Below are 18,536 nucleotides of genomic sequence, written 5' to 3'. Positions count from 1 at the left end.
CAGTAAACTAGGTTGAGTCTAGTTTCTATAAAGTATAAATTCGTAATTTTTGGATAAGTGGAAGTATACTTTTATGATTTTACAAAAACGTGATGCAAAGCTGAGCTGTTAGACCTGCTGTTAGGTTATATTGTAAATTCTATATCTCATGAACTACGAGGCCAATTGGGTTGGTTCCACTTCTGGAAGTTGACTCACTGAGTTAGGAACCAAACCCAAGTGGTCTTGCATTTATTGGATTTTTCGTTTACCGGGAATTGCAAATAACATTCTGTTGTGCATGAATCTGACTGATATGAGTTTACTGTAGTGTTTTGATCATTATGAGAAATCTATATGGAATAAAAATAATATAAAATATGTTCTGGAAACCTAAGACATGTATGTTTCAGTGGTGATTTTTGGTGAATTAATTGAGATGATATGATCGGTGAAATAGTACAATCTTTCAAGTAGAAATTCTGTCACAATGAAACTAGCTGCTGAGTTGTGTAGGAATGCATGAAATATGATAGTTTTTATATAATTGTTGTATTTTGACCAAAATACCCTTGCGGGGAATAGTTGCTAGTTTGATTGCCATGAATTGACCAAATTGCCCTTATGGGGAATAATGGTTAGTTAGTCTTTGTTTGTTGACCAAAATGCCCTTACGGGAATAATTGCTTGTAAGTATGTTATTAATACATGACACGAAAGTAATTGCTCACTCGTGTATCGTATCACAATTGTACTTGTTTAAATCACACACGGTTCACAAACGAAACACGAAACATGATACGTGCATAGGTATTATGTGCCGAGTCTAGAGACTCGTTAAACGTTCCGATACTTAGAAAATCTCTTTGTTATTTTAGAACGCTAGAGAGTTTTCTACGACGCGCATCACTCGGTGATCTAATTTGGAATATTCTTCGCAAACAGTGAGTTCACTTACCCCGCTCTTTGAACTGTTTTCAAACGTTTTTCACTTGGGGGAGATAACATACTCCGATAAACGCATTTTTGAGATAAACACATATTTAAGATTTTGTTATAAATTATATATATCACTTGTAGAGGCTAAGCGGCACGTAACCCTTGAAGTCCCACGCATCGAACCGGTTAATATTTGGAATAGCGAGTCACTGTTGAGTAGTACTACTGGGTTTGACAAACCCCACCCGACGCTAAGCTCAACTGGAGGTTGAGTGGGTGTAATTTTGGCTAACACTTACCATGGTCTGGGTTGACCTGGTGACGGGCACTTGATAAACAGTCAGCTTCGGTCTCGAACCACTTAGTAATACTTGTTGTATAGATTAGCTACCTATCGATATATAATTTGACATAACATTATCTGGTAACACTTAAACGCTGTAACGTGGTTACACACTTAAACGCCGTAACGTGGTTACGCAAAACACTTAAACGCCGTAACGTGGTTACGCAAAACATTTAAACGCCGTAACGTGGTTACGCAAAACTTTTAAACGCCGTAACGTGGTTACGCAAAACACTTAACGAAAACGCTGAACTCAAACGCTAAACGATTTATCTTATATAACTTGTGAACTCACCAACCTCGTGTTGACCCCTTTTAGTATGTTATTCTCAGGTAGCCGAGGCGGGCGCGCGGTTTAGGAGCATGCATTAATTGTTAAACATCTTACTCTGCAAACTTAATTTTAACATTTACATTTGGTTTTAAGTCGTCCTGCGTGACGCAACTTTTGAATTAAGGTTTTACGCTTCCGCACTTATTTTTCATTTAAACGTTTTCTTTGGTTTGGTTATAACTAATGATTCCGATCCTGCCAGTTCACACCCTCTGACGGTAAAACTCCGTTAGTGGATTTTGAGGGTGTGACAACAAAGGAATGGTAATTGGTCTACCAAATATCAAACCACTTGATTCATGTGATGGGCGTTTTTGGGAAACAATCTTGTAAATCATTAGTATCAAAATCTTGGAGAGCCACAAAGAAGTTGGAGTTAATCCATACAAACTTGTGTGGACCCATGCAACTACCTAGTATGGGAGGAAGTATCTACTACCTGCTTTTCATTGATAATCTTACTCGCATGAGTTGGGTTTATTTTGTTAAAAGTAAATTAGAAGCATTTAACAGGTTCAAGTCATTCAAAGTAATGGTTGAGAAACAAAGTGAGTACACCATTAAAGTTCTAAGATCTGACAGAGGGGGTGTTAGGCCCATTTTGTGATTAGTCTTTTGTATTTGATTTCACTTTGTCGTTTTTATATGTTAGCTAGTCTGTTTGTGTTTATTTGTATGTTTGGGCCCAAGGCCATGTTTTGTATAGCCTAATGGGCCGTGAATAAGTAATAGAAGATGCATGAGAACACACTATAAATAGTGTGTTCATCTCATGCAATGCAACCTTTTTTCAAATCTCTTAACCTTATCCTATATTCAAACGCTCCTTCTCTCTTCTTTCTTTCAACTCTCATGGAAATAAACATAACCAAACAAGATCCGGGATCTCGGTCCTCACTAGTGATTTCCTCTAGCTAGTGTAGAGGTTGATCCAAGTAAACTAGTATTTGTGTTGTTAGATCCGAACAAGGGACCTACAATTGGTATCAGAGCTTTCGGGCTCTACCAGTTGTAGATCTTGGGTCACAACCTTTGATTTTGGTCTTGTTTGTGTTGAAGACGGATTTTCAAGCTTTGTAGTGGGTTAGGGGTTCTTCTAGTGAAGATAAAGTGTTTAAAAAGGTCAAATTTTCCAAGTTTTCAAGCTTCGGGTTAATGTTTGTGTGATAATTGTAGAGAATCAAGTGTAAGAAGATTCAAAAATTCAAGATTGGTGTTTAAAAAGTGTTAAAAGTATGGATGTTTCTTAGATCCATAAAAGGTCAAAGTGATTGAGGTGAAAACCTTAAAAAGGAAATCATGAAAGAGGTGATAGAAAGTACATTTTTACTTTCCCTAAGTACAACCATAATCTAATCGAGTCTCTAATCGAATTGAATGTGTTCTGTAATCTAATAGAATTACAAAGTTAATCTAACGAATACAAATTACATTCTAAACGAATATCAGTTTAATCGAAATGAATTCAAGAAACAAGTCTAATCGAATCGAATCACCATTCTATTAGATTATACCATTCTATTAGAAAAGTATCTTATTCGATTAGATTCAAACCATTCGATTAGATTATATTTCCATTCGATTACTTTAACCATTTGATTACTTTCCATTCGATTACTTCAACATTCGATTACTTTATAATTGTGTGTTTCAAGCAGAATCTGTTTGTTCTTGTGTTTGATCTTGAGTTGTTTAAGCAATGGCTTATCCAAATGAAGAGGTTAGAAATGAAGCAGTTAGAAGTTACTTGATTTTTGAGAATGAGGCAGGAACTACAACTAAGCCTCCTAAGCTTATGAATTGGGATAATGACTTTGAAGAGTTCAAATGGTGTTTCACGAACTACATTAGAATTCTTGATTATAATCTTCTTAGACCCCTTGAGCAAGGTCCATACACTCTATGACTAACAATCCTAATAGCTCAGTTCCTAAACCCGTGACTGCTTATGATGACATTGACAGGAATATGTTTAGTGAAGATCATAAAGCTTTTGGTGTTTTTAGTGTATTCCTCTCACGTGAAATTGCTTAAACTTTGAGAAATTACACCACTGCCAAGGGTCTTTGGGATGAATTAGTTAGCAAGTTCGAGGGAAATACTGAGATGAGGAATAGCAGAAAAGGACTGTTGAAAGTTGAGTTCAACATGTTCAATCATGTGTAATGTGAATCGGTTAATCAACGACAAGTTTCTTAACTACCTTCAATACACATGGAATAACAGTGTTATCACAATCAACAAACGTCCAAATTACTCCCTTTGCTGATTTGATATCAATCATCAAGTCATTTGAGATGGATGACAAACTCAGAATGGGAAATCATATCAGTTCTCTTAATCAAGATATGATATCCACTGGATCAGGAATAAGCACTGTATTTCTGAGCCAAGCACACCCCACTGTTCACACTGCTAATTCTGTCTTCAAGATATCTGTTGCACCTTAAGCACCTTCAAGTTCAAGCTCCGTCCAAGACATTGTTGACAAAGCCATTTCTCAAGCCTTAAAAGCTCATGGGATCCAGAAACCATCAAGCAGTCAAGCTCATTCTGCTCCTCAAACTCTTTCAGCTGATGACTCCAATGTGGCACTATTTCATGCCTTTATGGCAAGCCATGAGGAGTTTTTACAAGGAAAGTTGCTTCTTTCTTCTTTTGAACAAGGATAACTTCCCGGATCAACAAGAAGTATCTCGGGAAAATGGACATCAAGTACCATGTGGCCATGGCTGTTCACCGAGCATCAAATTTCATGAAGATGTATGGGAAGAACAGTTTCAAAGATTCGGAGGGAAGAAGATTGGTTTGAGAAAGAGAAGCTATGTTGCTCAACTGCAACGAATCATGCCTCTTTGCAAGAGAATGCACCAACCACCTATGGCTGTTAATGGCATCAAGATCACCGAGATGTTTGATAATGAAGGTGAAAAAGAAATGACAAGAAGCCCGTTCCGAATTACTCCTCGAAGTCAAGAGTCCCGAGAATTAGTCAAGGAAGCACATTCAAGGGAAATTTCGAGTCAAGCATAAAGGCTATGATAACCCGAACAGCTGAAAGCAACTCAACCAGATTGGGAAAATGACCAATTTGAACAGCTAAAGAGTCCCCTAACATTTTCTAGAATGGCCTTCACAATTGAAGCAAGCACCTCATCAAGCCTATTGCTAGAACACCTCCACTTACCTTTGTCATTCCCGAGGTACACAAACTTTACTCACAAGCTTGTACTGATAAAGTTATGAACTATATAAATCATAATGTTTCCCTTATAGATGAAAATCTTAGCATTAAGTGCTAGAACGATGATCTTAGGAAAGGAGAAAAGATCTATGCCACTAGGATTAAAACTAAAAATAATGACATGGCTAAGCTTAATGAAAAGCTTTTTCAATATGATAAACTAGCTGCACATAATGATATACGTGTTGTTGAATTAAATGCAAAAGTTGAGAAGTTAGAGTTAGATTTGGCTCAACGGAAAATAGCCGTTGACAAATTTTGAGTTAGCTTCTGATAAGCTTAATGGAATAATTGGGGCACATATTGAGGTGAGACAAAAGACGGGAATAGGCTATGATAATACTGCTGTTCCACCTCCGTTTAATGAGAATTATATTAGCCTACCTCATTTTAGTTTCAATTCCCCACCTGAGGATGAGATGGTCTATGGTATTGGACACATGCCAAAACCAAAGACATTATTCCTACTGTCCTCAAGACAGTTGATCTAATTCTCCAAATTAGTTCATCTTCTTCGGCAGGTCGTGTAGAAGAAATTGAGTGTGTGGAAACGAACAAGGGTTATGGAGATAAAAAGATTTTAATTTCACTTTTTAATTCAAGTGTGAATCTAAAACAATCTGTTGTTCACCTGGTTTGTAATAATAATACTTTGAAAAACATTTTGAACAATTATATACATTGTGAGAGTGTTGATGTTGGCACTTCTCCTAATGAGTTGAATGAAAATGATGCTTCCGTTTCTAGATAGTGATTGTGAAACCATATTTGATGAAACTATTAGCGATAGAAACATTCAAGAAAATGTAAGTTGTTCCTCAAAAGATTGTAAATTTGAGAAAGATAAAAATAAAACAAATAGTTTTGAAAATGAAAAGCCTAGTACCTCAAGTAAATATATTCCACCTCACTGAAACTCTTTCTTTCAATCTACAAATTAATTTAATCATCCTCAACTATACAATAAGTTTGATAATAGCTATTATGGTTGTTATCAACAAGATTATATTAACTCATTTTAGTTAAATGTTTTTTATGATTGGGGTTATAGATCAGATAACCTGTTTGTTCCTTACAATGCATCACCTTTTTCACACTTCTATCAGATAACCTGTATATCATAGTTCTAGTTCTGATGTGTTCTATAAGGATACTAGAAAAAGACTTTGTTTTGTTTGTGGTAACCCATCTCACCTTGCAAGACATTGCAAGAACTAGCATAGAAAGCAAAGAGAAATGAACAGTCAATTTAATCAATTCCGTTCGAGGGTTACACCTAACCCAAGAATCAGAAATGATCAATCTGATAGTTCTGCCAGTGAAATAGGTGTGAGATCCAAGAATAAGAAAACCAGTTAACCACCTTTTTGGATAACCAAAAAGGAAAGAGCAAAAAGGAATTATATGACTGAAAACGCAATGAATTCACAAAAAAGAAACCAGAAAAGAAATCCAAATATTAAAAAATCTGAGGATTTTGTCTTAAAACCAAGAAGGAGGCAATCCATAAAATCTTCGAAAACCAGGAAACCTGCATCTGCATTGGTTCCTAAGGACCGTTCTTCTGATTCTAACACATCCCAAGACTTCATACTTCACGACATGAAAATAAAAGATGGTCATACTGTGGTTGACCTTCCCGAGACAACTAAGTCTTGGGAACCCATATCTAATTAGTTTGCTAATGTGTGTAGGGTTAGTAAAGAAGGTCTGTTAACAGTATTTGGAATCTAGACAGTGGTTGCACCCAACACATGACGTTAGACGAGTCCTTGCTATTCGATGTTAAACCGTTTAATTGTGGACATGTTTCTTTCGATGGAGATGTGGGTGGTAACATGATGCAGCGGTAAAATGATAATGAAGATCTACCACGTTGATTCAGTGAATACACGTGATAAACTTCACCAAAACTCCTAATTCCCACCCAAAGGTTAAGGAAAGTGAAAAGAAAAATATTTATTATCAAAATTCAAGTCTGACCATCCATATTACATCAACATCATATAAATTGGCTTTCTAATACGAAATGGGCCAAAAAGGCCATGGGCCAAACACAAACCCAAAAAGAAAAATATAAAAACAGACAAAAAAACATAAAAAGGCCCATAACTTTATTTAGGAGACATTTTTTACTAGTAATGGGCTCTAAACGGAGCTTCGTGGGCCAACTTATGCCCGTTTTCGTGAGCCACCTTTGGAAGCACGATCATGGGACTCCAAATATAACATGACACGTTCTTCAATACTTGGGCCTCCTGGATAGACAAAATTCAATCTCGAATCTGCAGCGACCTCATCATCCGACGAATCCCTATGAAACGGTAGAAAGTTTTTGACATTAAAAACATCCGAACAACGAATATGACTTGGTAACTTCAGATGGTAGGCATTTGAATTTATTTTCTACAAAATCTCTACTGGCCCGATTTTCTTGGCTGACAATTTATTATATTCCCCAACTAGAAAACGATCTATAGTTAAAACAGCCCACACAAAGTCACCCACTTCAAAATCAACTTGCCTACGCCTTTGGTCTACTGCTCGCTTGTACTTTGAATTAGTGTGGGCCAAGTTTTCCTTCACAGCTGTATGAACTTCATGTAACCCCGTCATAAAATCTTGTACCTTCTTGGGAACAGAACCCGGAACAGGAAGTGACATCAAATCGAGAGGACCCCGGGGCTTAGCAGAATAGAACTCCTCAAACGGGCTAAAACTAGTACTTCGATTGTGATTATGAGCAAACTCCGCCTGACACAACTTTTGATCCTAAGACTTCACATGATCACCCACAAGACATCGTAAAAGATTACCAAGTGACCGATTAACAACCTCTGTTTGCCCATCCGTTTGAGTATGGTAGGAACTACTGAACTTAAGCTGAGTGTTCACCATTTTCCATAGGATGCGCCAAAAATGACTCAAGAAACGAGTATCCCAACTAGAACCAATAGAATATGGTAAACCATGCAAATGATAGACATCCCGAAAGAATAACTGAGCCACATTAACTGCATCTATCGTCTACTTGCAAGGAATAAAGTGCACCATGTTAGAGAACCGATCAACAACAACAAAGATCGAATCGTTACCCCTCTGAGTCCGAGGTAACCCCAACACAAAATCAATACGTCAGTCCATGGCTGTGAAGGGACATGCAAAGGCATATAAAGCCCCGAATTAGTAGCCACACCCTTTGAGACTTGGCAAATTCGACACCTTTTAACATAACGATCTACCTCTTTCCTCATAGTAGGCCAAAACTAGGAAGACTGCACTAAATGTAAAGTACGGTCACGACCAACATGACCCTCCCCATGTAACTCCTGAATGATTTTCAACCGAAGACTGGAGTCAGTAATACATAGCTGATTTCCCTTTAACAAAAACCCGTCATGCAAAAGAAAGTTTGACTTTTGACCCGCTTGCACATCCTGCAACACAACTGAAAAATATGCGTCAGTGGCTAACTGCTCACGAATAACATCCAACCCCAGCACACTGACTCTCACAAAAACAAAAAGATTTCCCTCCTGCTCAAGGCATCACCAACTCGATTTGAAACACCATCTTTATGTTTGACCACAAAAGTAAACTTCTCAAAAAATTTTAACCAACGTCCTTGTTTATGAGACATCTTGTCTTGCGTGCGAATATGCCTTAGAGAATCATGATCAGTGAATTAAACAAACTCTTTATGAAACAAATAGTGACGCCAATGCTTTACAGCTTGGATCACTGCATAAAACTCCAAGTCATAAGTACTATATCTCAACTTTGCTCCTGTTAACTTCTCGCTAAAATAAGCAATCGGTAGACCCCCTTTACTGATAACCCCCAAATCCCAACCTTCGAGGCATCAGTATGAAGTTCAAAAACTTGCGAAAAGTTAGGCAATACCAGAATTGGCGCCGTAGTGATTTTTTCCTTAATAACTTGAAAAGCTAACTCTGCCCCATCTGCCCAAACAAACGTCATTCCTTTCATGCAGTCTGTAATAGGGGCCATAATGGAACTTAAGTGTGGAATGTACCGTCTATAAAAATAAGCAAACCCGTGGAAACTACGGACTTCAGTAATGGTGGTAGGAGTTGGCTAGTTTTGAACAACTGCTACTTTAGACTCATCCACCTGTATCCCATCACTAGAAATAACATACCCCAATAACAAAACCTTAGGGGTCATGAACACACATTTCTTTGTTGCTACATAGAAATTGTCTCTACGGAGTAAGGCCAAAACCTTCCTGACATGCACGACGTGCTCACTGAGAGAAGCATTATAAATAAGAATATCGTCAAAATAGACCACCACAAACTTCCCAATAAAAGGCCTTAGCAACTGATTCATCACACGCATACAAATACTAGGCGCGTTTGATAAAGCAAAAGGCATCACCAACCACTCGTACAACCCTTCACGAGTCTTGAAGGAAGTTTTCCATTCATCCACAGGTCTAAGACGAATCTGGTAATAACCACTCTTCAAATCCAACTTTGTGAAAAGAGTAGCACCACTAATCTGGTCAAGCAAATCATCAAGCCGAGGAATAGGAAACATGTACCTCATCAAAATCTTGTTGATGGCTCGACTATCAACACACATCTGCCATGTGCCATCCTTCTTTGGAGATAACAAAGCAGGATTAACACAAAAGCTCATACTTTCACGAACATAACCCTTAGAAATCAACTCCTCAATCTGTCTATGCAACTCTTCATGCTCTCTCGGGCTCATCCTGTAATGTGGCCTATTGGGCAATTGTGAACCAGGATCCAAATCAATATGATGTTGGATGTCACGCAAAGGTGGCAACACATCCGGCAATTCATCAGGGAAAACATCAGAAAATTCCTCAAGTAAAGGAATCATAGCTTCAGGAATCTCAACCTCCTCGGGCACCGGTTTCCCTATCAAAACAAAAACACTGTCAGTCTCCGCCAACTCGTCGTCTAACTGACTAATGGTCAACAGGTTACCTGAATGCTTTGTGGCTAACTGCTTGGGCTTGCTAGGAACAAGAGTTATCTTCATCCCACCAAACAAGAAGCTATAAGAATTGGACCGCCTGTTATGTTCTATACATCGTTCATACTCCCAAGGTCAACCCAACAACAAGTGGCACACATCCATAGGAACCACATCACACCAAATATCATCTTTATATGTTGTACCAATAGTAAAAGAAACAAGGGCCCTCTTAGAGACCGTTACCTCACCACCCTTTTTAAGCCACTGAAGCTTATAAGGTTTCGGGTGACTCTCCGTCTTCAAGGCTAACTTTTGGACTGCCTCTTTAGAAATCAGATTGTCACAACTTCCAGAATCGATAACAAACGTGCAAACTACATATGGAGTGGAAGATGTTATGCTTAAGCCATTCGTCCCCATCAGCCTTTGGTGTATAGCATGAGCGCCTGACCACCAAGTTTACCCCCACATCACTGGTCACAACCTCTTCCTCATACTCGGGTTCTACATCATACTCTAGGCCCTTTTCATACTCTACATATTGTTTATCGTCAAATTCAACAAACAAATGCCTCTTACCCGCTTGTTTACAGTCAACTTGCCGATGGCCTGTCTCACCACACTTGAAACACTTCACCTGCTACTACTGGCCCTTAGAAGTTGACCCGGTGTTGTTAACCCCCGGTCTCTGCTGACTAGGCATGACACGAGGTCCCCCACCACCCGACCCCGAACTTTCCCAGCAGGGGCTGGTGAATACGAACCGCCCACATGGCGATTTCATTTTTCAAAAGTCAATGCCCATTGGTGCGCCTCGGAGACTGTTAACGGATAAAAAGGTTTACAGAATCCATGATCTGAACCCTTAAATCCCCAATATACCAAGAAACAAGTTGTTCATCGGTTTATTGTATATCATTACGAGCAACCAAATGGTAAAACTCGGTCATATATGCGTCAACCGACCTGGATCCCTACTTCAGATTCTGCAAGTGTTGATACATCAACCGTTGAAAGTTGTGGGGCAACAATTTGGTCTGCAAACATTTTTTTATCTTGTCCCATGTCACGATCTGTGACTTCCTGAGTCTATTTCATGTCAACTTCAATTGTATCCACCATGCTGACGCCCTCCCACGTAGCCTGGTAGCGATCAAAGGTACCCGCTTATTTCAAGAACCTCTCGGAATTCAAACACCTCTTCTACAATACCCAACCAATCAACGAACCCTTCCGAATCCAAACTAGTCTATCAGTTCAGATCCTAGAATCCCAACGCCGGTTTCCATCTCCATGTTATTGCATTGGTCCCCTCTCATACCCCTCTTCGGGAGACGAACCATCACTACCAAAAAAATGGATTTTCAAACTCACGCCCCTCCCTGTTTTCAAGGGGCCTGCCTTCTACAATTCATCAAGTCACCCATTCGATTAGTGAGTTGATCGACCACTTTATCCAACCGTTGCTCCACCCGTTCCATAAATCATTGTTCCAACTCTCGTTCGTAAACCTCATCGATTGGTCTGCTTATCCTTGGAGGCATTTTTGAGCCAGGAATTCAGCTCTGTTACCAACTGATGCAGCAGTAAAATGTAACAAAGATCTACCACGTTAATTCAGTGAATACCCGTGATGAACTTCACCAAAACTCCCAATTCCCACCAAAGGTCAAGGAAAGTAAAGAGAAACATATTTATTTTTAAAATTCACGTTTGACCATCCATATTACATCAACATCATATAAATAGGATTCTATTACGAAATGGACCCAAAAAAGGCCATGGGCAAAACAAAAACCCAAAAAAAAAGTTATAAAAACCGACAAAAAAACATAAAAGGCCCATAACGGAGCTTCGTGGGCCAAGTTATGCCCGTTTTCGTGGGCCACCTTTGGAAGCACGATAATGAGCCTCCAAATATAACATGGCACGTTCTTCAATACTTGGGCCTCCATCATTACATCACAAAAAGAGGAAGAGTGTCGAATGGGATCTTGACGTTGATGATGTCAATTTGGTGGAGCAACTGAAACAAAATCTGCTTAATGTATCACAAATTTGTGATCGACAGTACTTTAAATTATTCACGGAAAATGGATGCTTGATTCTTAAACCAGGTTTCAAAGTCCCAGAAGAATGGATTTTGGTGTGTACACCTAGGCATAATGATGGTAATATATTGGACATGAATATCTCTTACTCACGTAGGACTGCTTCATGCCTAATATCTAAGGCCTCAGAGAATGACTCATTTCTATGGCATAGACGTCTTGGCCATGTAAACTTTAAAAACTTGAATAAACCGGTCAAAAGTGAGAATGTGAGGGGTGCCTGTTAAAAGTTACTCTTGCATTGAAAAATGTATTTCATGCTCTAAATGTAAGCAACATAAGCTCCATCATAAGTCCAAGACGATCAATTCGATAGATTCCATTCTTCAGTTGTTACATATGGTTTTATTTGGTCTTTTCCATCCATTGGCAATCGGCTGAAAAGCCCATTGTCTTTTGATTATCGATGATTATTCTCGTTTCAGTTGGACTTTCCTTTTTGGGCACAAGGATGAAATCTCACAGTTTTTGATCAAGTTCATTACTATTGCGGAGAGGTAGTCTTATAAAAAAGTGAAGTTTATAAGAAGTGACAACGGAACAGAGTTTTGCAATCGAACTATGGATGACATTTGCAGTTCAAATGGTATAGAATGTCATTTCAGTGCACCTTATACTCCACAACAAAATGGGGTTTCCAAACCTCAAAAACGAACATTGATTGAAGCTGCTAGAACAAAATGGGGTTGTAAGATTCTAAACTTCCTTTGTTCTTATTGGGTGAAGCAATCAATGCTTCTTGCTTCATTCAAAATAGTGTGATCATCAACAAACGCTTGAAGAAAACTCCCTTCGACGTCTACTACAAGACAAAGCCACAAGTCAACTACTTCAGGGCAATTTGATCTCCATGCACCTGCTTCACACCGGTGCTCAGGCTGATCCAAAATTTGTTGAAAAAGGTGGATGAGTGTTATTTGTTGGATATGCTGCTAACAAAACCGCTTATCGTGCCTATAACAAGAAGACCAAGCTGATTCTTCTGGAATCAGTCAATGTTAACTAGCAAGAGCTTAAAACTACTGATGCTCGCACGGGACCCAACTGGTTGTTTGACTATGATGACTTGTTCAAATAGTTTCTTGGCATGTACATTCCACCACCTGCAAACACCCAAGTTCCACCTTCTTTACCCGAGCCTCTATTGATGCAATCCATTATCAATATTTTATTTGAAGTGAGTCTACCTTCTTAACCTTCAAACATAATAGTACCTCCTGTTGCACCACCACCTGATCCCTTGCAAGAAAATCTCAAGTCATTAATAATCCTGCTCCTCAATATGCTGATTCATCTGAAATGGTTGAAGTCAAAGATGTACCTGACACCCATTCACATGACTCATTTCAGTCTGCCGAAAATGTGGAACAGTCTCATATTTAACTTGTGGCAGATTTTCAAGCAGCTCCAAGCGTGGTAGAATCAGTTGCCACACCTTCCTCTCATGAAGAAGTAATTCAAGCCGCTGCTCCTGTTGGTGATTCTGACAATACTTCATCAACTCTTATCAATGCAATTGTTGTTCCTTAGGGTGAGCTCAAGAACATCTGGTTGATCAACCCGATATAATTCTATCAGTCACCGATGTCCATATCAATGCTCCCCATATTTTTCATCCCATAGAGAATTTGTCGGTCAATAATCAAGCAAAACCTGCCACCATTGTTGATGATATTTCTCAACTGACCAGTCACAGGAATCATCCCACAAAGAACATCATTGGCTCTCTATCTGCTGGCATCAAACAAGGAGCAAATAATGTAACATTAACATATGTCTTTTTGCTTGTTTTATTTCAAATGTAGAACCGATGGACTATAAGGTAGCTCTAAAGGTAAACTCGTTGGTTGAAGCCATGAAAGAAGAGCTGTTGCAGTTCAAGAAGCTCCATGTATGGAGGCTAGTCAAGATGCTTGATAAAAAGAGAGGGATTGGGACCAAAGGGGAATTCAGGAAAAAGAATGATGATAAATGGGTGACTATAAGAAACAAAGCAAGATTGGTTGTAAAAGGTTTCTCTCAACATGGTGGTCTTGATTACGATGAAACTTATGCATGGCGATTCGTCTCTTTTTGGCCTATGCTTCAAACATGAACTTCAAAGTATATCAAATAGATGTGAAGACTGCCTTCTTGTATGGTAACGTGTAGGAAGAAATTTATGTTAAGCAACCACCAAGTTTTGAGGATCTTGATCATCCAAATCACGTCTATCGTCTTGATAAAGCTATCTATGGTCTTCACCAAGCACCTAGTTCTTGGTATGCCACATTAATTTGCTGGAAAATGGCTACAGAAGAGGCGTTATCGATCAAACATTCTTTATCAAGATGTAAAGAAAGATCAGATCCTGGTCCAAGTTTATGTTGACAACATTATCTTTGCATCAACATCTGATAAACTGTGTAGAGAGTTTTCCGAGTTCATGCAAAAACGGTTTGAGATGAATTATTTTGATGACCGAACAGAAGACAAACGGGATTTTGATACACCAAGAGAAATACATTCGTTACATTCTCCAGAAATTTGGCTTCAAGGATTTCACTACTTTTCTCACACCTATTGTTACCAGACATGCGCTAGCTCCAGACATCGGGAAATCCAGTTGATCAATATCTTTGTCGATCAATTATTGGGTCCTCGATGTATCTCACTTCCAGCAGATCAGAAATCATGTTCCCTTGAAATCCAAAAGAATCCCACTTGGTTGTTGTTAAGCGTATCTTTCGATATCTAGAGGGAAAGCCTTGCTTAGGTCTTTGGTATCCCAAAGATTCACCTTTAGTATTGCATGGTTACCCCGATAGTGATGATGGGGGATGCAATCTTGATCAAAAGTCAACATCGGATGGATATCAGAACCTGGGAGACTGGTTGATCTCTTGGCAATGCAAGAAGCAAGTCACCGTGTCCACCTCCACCGCTGTAGCAAAATACATTGCCGCCTCTACATGCTATTCACAAGTGATATGGATCCAACATCAGCTGCTGGATTACAGTTTGAATTTCTTTAACATACCCATTAAGCGTGATAATGAGGCAGCAGTTTGTATTGTTAAAAACCCGGTTCAAAATTCAAAGACAAAACACGTTGACATCCAAATGAATTTCATTCGTGATTGTTATGACCAGAAACTTGTCACAATTGAACGGGTTGACACGAATTACAACTTTGCGATCTGTTTACAAAAGCCTTTAATCGTGCCTGATTTTTGTATGTTGTCGATTCTTTGGGCATGATCTCTTTTGTTTAAAATTGATTTTATTTTTATATTTTTATCTATTTTTATATAAAAGTTGTAAATATTTTTTAATATGTGAAAATTTTAGTGGAAGAAAATGAGTTAGGTTTAACTCATCAAAAATATTTTCATTTTTTCTAAGAAAAACAAAATTAAGTCATTTGACTTCAAAAGAATATTGTATATTTTATATTTTATTAATAAAATCATAAAATACATTAAAAAAAAGATATTATCTCGTTTAGAGGGAACTCCCACTTAGAGGGAGTCGGATAATCAAAGCTTATAAAATTTTGAGAAATTGATCCGATCTTTTGGAAGATGATAAGAAATTATCACTAATGATCCTAGCACATGAAAAAAGTATATCAAAAGCCAACAAGATCATTGCTTGATGTGTAAATAGGTTTGACAAATAATTAAATGTCATAGATAACTTAAATTTCCTCCAATGTTGGTGATTACACTATTATGAAGGGTTGTCGACTCCAATATAAGTCATATCGATGAAGGCAAAAATGTTATTAATCAGTCGTACACGAGCCCGATAGTGATTTTCACCGTAAAATTATTATTGTTGTAAATAATAATTTTTAAAAATCAAAATGCTAAAGTAGAAAAACTGCAAAAATACTTATAGTATTCAAATCCAACAATAAAAATGTTGATAAATTGTCAAACAAAAGGGGGTATTTTAGAACCACGTAGCGTGGGGCAATCAAGTAAGGCCTAAACACATTATATGAAGGTTTGTAAGTTCGTATGGCAAGTAAGTTTATGGTTCAACCTTTATTGTTTGAAAAGAAAATTTGCAAAAAGTTTAAATAAACATTCAAAATGTTTTGATCAATCATCAGGGGTCGGAGTCAATTCGAGGTGATACCGCTAAACACAAACCATGTCGGAGGTATGATATAGTTTGTAATTTGTTGGATTAAAAGAGGACCACATAATTGTCGTCCTTAATAAATACCTTAACATATCACATGACATCAAAATACTTGTTAAGTTTAAAGTGAACAAAATATATCTACAATCGACTTTGGGTTTTTTGCCTAATAATATCCAAATAGAAGTACGATCTAGGACGTTATAGATAATTTAATTCCATGTCGAGATCTTTCTCACCAAAAATATGCATTTCTTGTAATATGTAAATTATTTATTTTTAAAATTAATATAATTTATATAATATTAATTTCATCTTTACTTCAAATTTATCTTAATTTTACTTTTAGTTTTTCTTTTGTTTTGCTTACGTATAAAATTTTTTAATTATGTAGTAAATTTTAATTTTTATTTTCTCTACTTTGTTTTTTTTTTTTTATTTTTTTAATATTGTTTACTTATTTTATCTTTTAATTAGTGTGTCTTTTAAAATGGTTAATGTATTTTTAATAAGGTCCTTGTTGCAAAATTTGTTAAGTGTCGACTCAACAAAATATATCTTGTATATATTTAAGTGTTTGGATTCGAGAGGGTAAATATTTTGCAGGTCTAAATTTGTAAATATTTTCAGAAGTTTTGGGGCCGAGAGTGTAAAATCGTTTAAAAATCGAGATGTTTTAACCCTATCGCGAGATAGGCTGACCCTATAAACCAAAAATATCTTTCATTATTTCAAAAACCAATCTTATCCACTCTCACTTTCACTCTCTACCTTTTCGCTTTTCCTCACCTTTCCACCGCCTTAATCTTCATCTAACCCAGATCCAAAATCAAATTTGCACTTATTATCATACTTAAATCATCATCAAGATGAACCCTGATCCAGTGGTATATATTATGTCTTTAATTTCATCTTGTTCATGTTTCTGGGCTCATGAACAGTCTCCAACGGGACTGTTCATGCCCTATTGGGATATTATATGATGTTTTCCGTTAAGATTGATGTTGTATTGTTGTTCACGATATCATTAGGATCGTTATTGTTTATTTAATAGATTATTTTTTCTCGATTTGGATAGTTGTTTATATTTTAGGGTTATCGAGACTGTTTGGGGTAACCCATAAAAGTTGTTTGAAGATGGGTCGTGTTAACCCAAAAACTCATATCAGATGTGTATAAACCCAGAAGTGATGAAGATGTGTGAATACATGTAGTTTGAATATTCCAGGGTTCTACTTAAATATGTTGTATTCAATTATAATAGATTAAACTTTTCTAATCGGATGGTATAATCTATCCTAATCGAATATACATTCGATTGGAATTTGCTGGGGATGCAAATTGGTTTAAGGACTGAGTAATCGAGTATTAACTCAATTAGAAAGGAGTTGGATGGAAATCTGGCTAAAAGACCAAATAATTGAATGCCCAATAGATTAGGAAACCTTTTGGTGACTGAAAATTGACAAAGGGAAAGTAATCGAACCCTCATTAGATTAAAAAAGTTAAGTTTAAAGTTTGTCAAAGGGCAATGTAATCGAATGGGAATTCGATTAGAAAATCAATCAAGGATATAATATGTTGAAGTACCAAGTAATCGAATGTTCATTCGATTAGAAATGACTTGAAAAATCTTCCAAGAAAATTCTAATCGAATAAGAATTATAGTCGAATCTAATTGAATATCTAATCTAATTGAATGACCACTCGATTCGATTAGATCATCATTAGATTAGATTAAAACTTGCATTCGATTAGACCAAATGACACTTGTATACTTTTACTAATTGATCTTTAGTCTAATCTATTCTAAACTATAAATTATCTTAATCGAATGCATATTCGGTTATATTAACTTATAACTAGATTCTATCACATTAAAACTCAATTAGATTAGTTTATACTTGTAAAATTCTTAAATGTTTCACACTCAACTCATCATTCGATTAGATCACTTCAGACTTGAACACTTTGTTGGATCCTTTTCGCATTCGATTAGATTACTTCAGACTTCGAAAATTTTCACAATCTATCTTCAAACATATATTTATTTGAAGTTTAATTTTATTTTTTATTTTATTTTTAGTATATTTAATCTTATCTTTCTTATCTTTTGTGTGTCTTTAATACTCAATTATCAACACTAATGTTTCTATTGTGTCTCTTATAGAACCATAACAGCTATTGTCCCTTAAAAATACCAAATAAAAGAAAGTACAAAGTGTTCATCTCTATGATCAAAGAATTAAAAAAATGCCCATTGTCATATGGTATAACTGCTGATCTAGAGGTTCATAGCACTTGGGTTGAACAACTTTTGGTGAAGGCCAAAACTACAAAGAAAGGGACTGAGATAAAATTAAAAGTGGTTGGTCAGAATATTGTGGTGAATGAGAAAGTCATTAGAAGAGATTTAAAGATTAAAGACAATGTTTTAGATCCGTTCACAGCATTTTCAAAGGAGGACATTGCGGGATA

This window comes from Bidens hawaiensis, unplaced genomic scaffold, assembly GCF_021521415.1.
Source record: "Bidens hawaiensis isolate Kalapana, Puna unplaced genomic scaffold, B.hawaiensis_p1.1 tig00010169_1, whole genome shotgun sequence".
In the NCBI taxonomy this organism is placed as follows: Eukaryota; Viridiplantae; Streptophyta; class Magnoliopsida; order Asterales; family Asteraceae; genus Bidens; species Bidens hawaiensis.
This window is presented reverse-complemented; position numbering follows the sequence as displayed.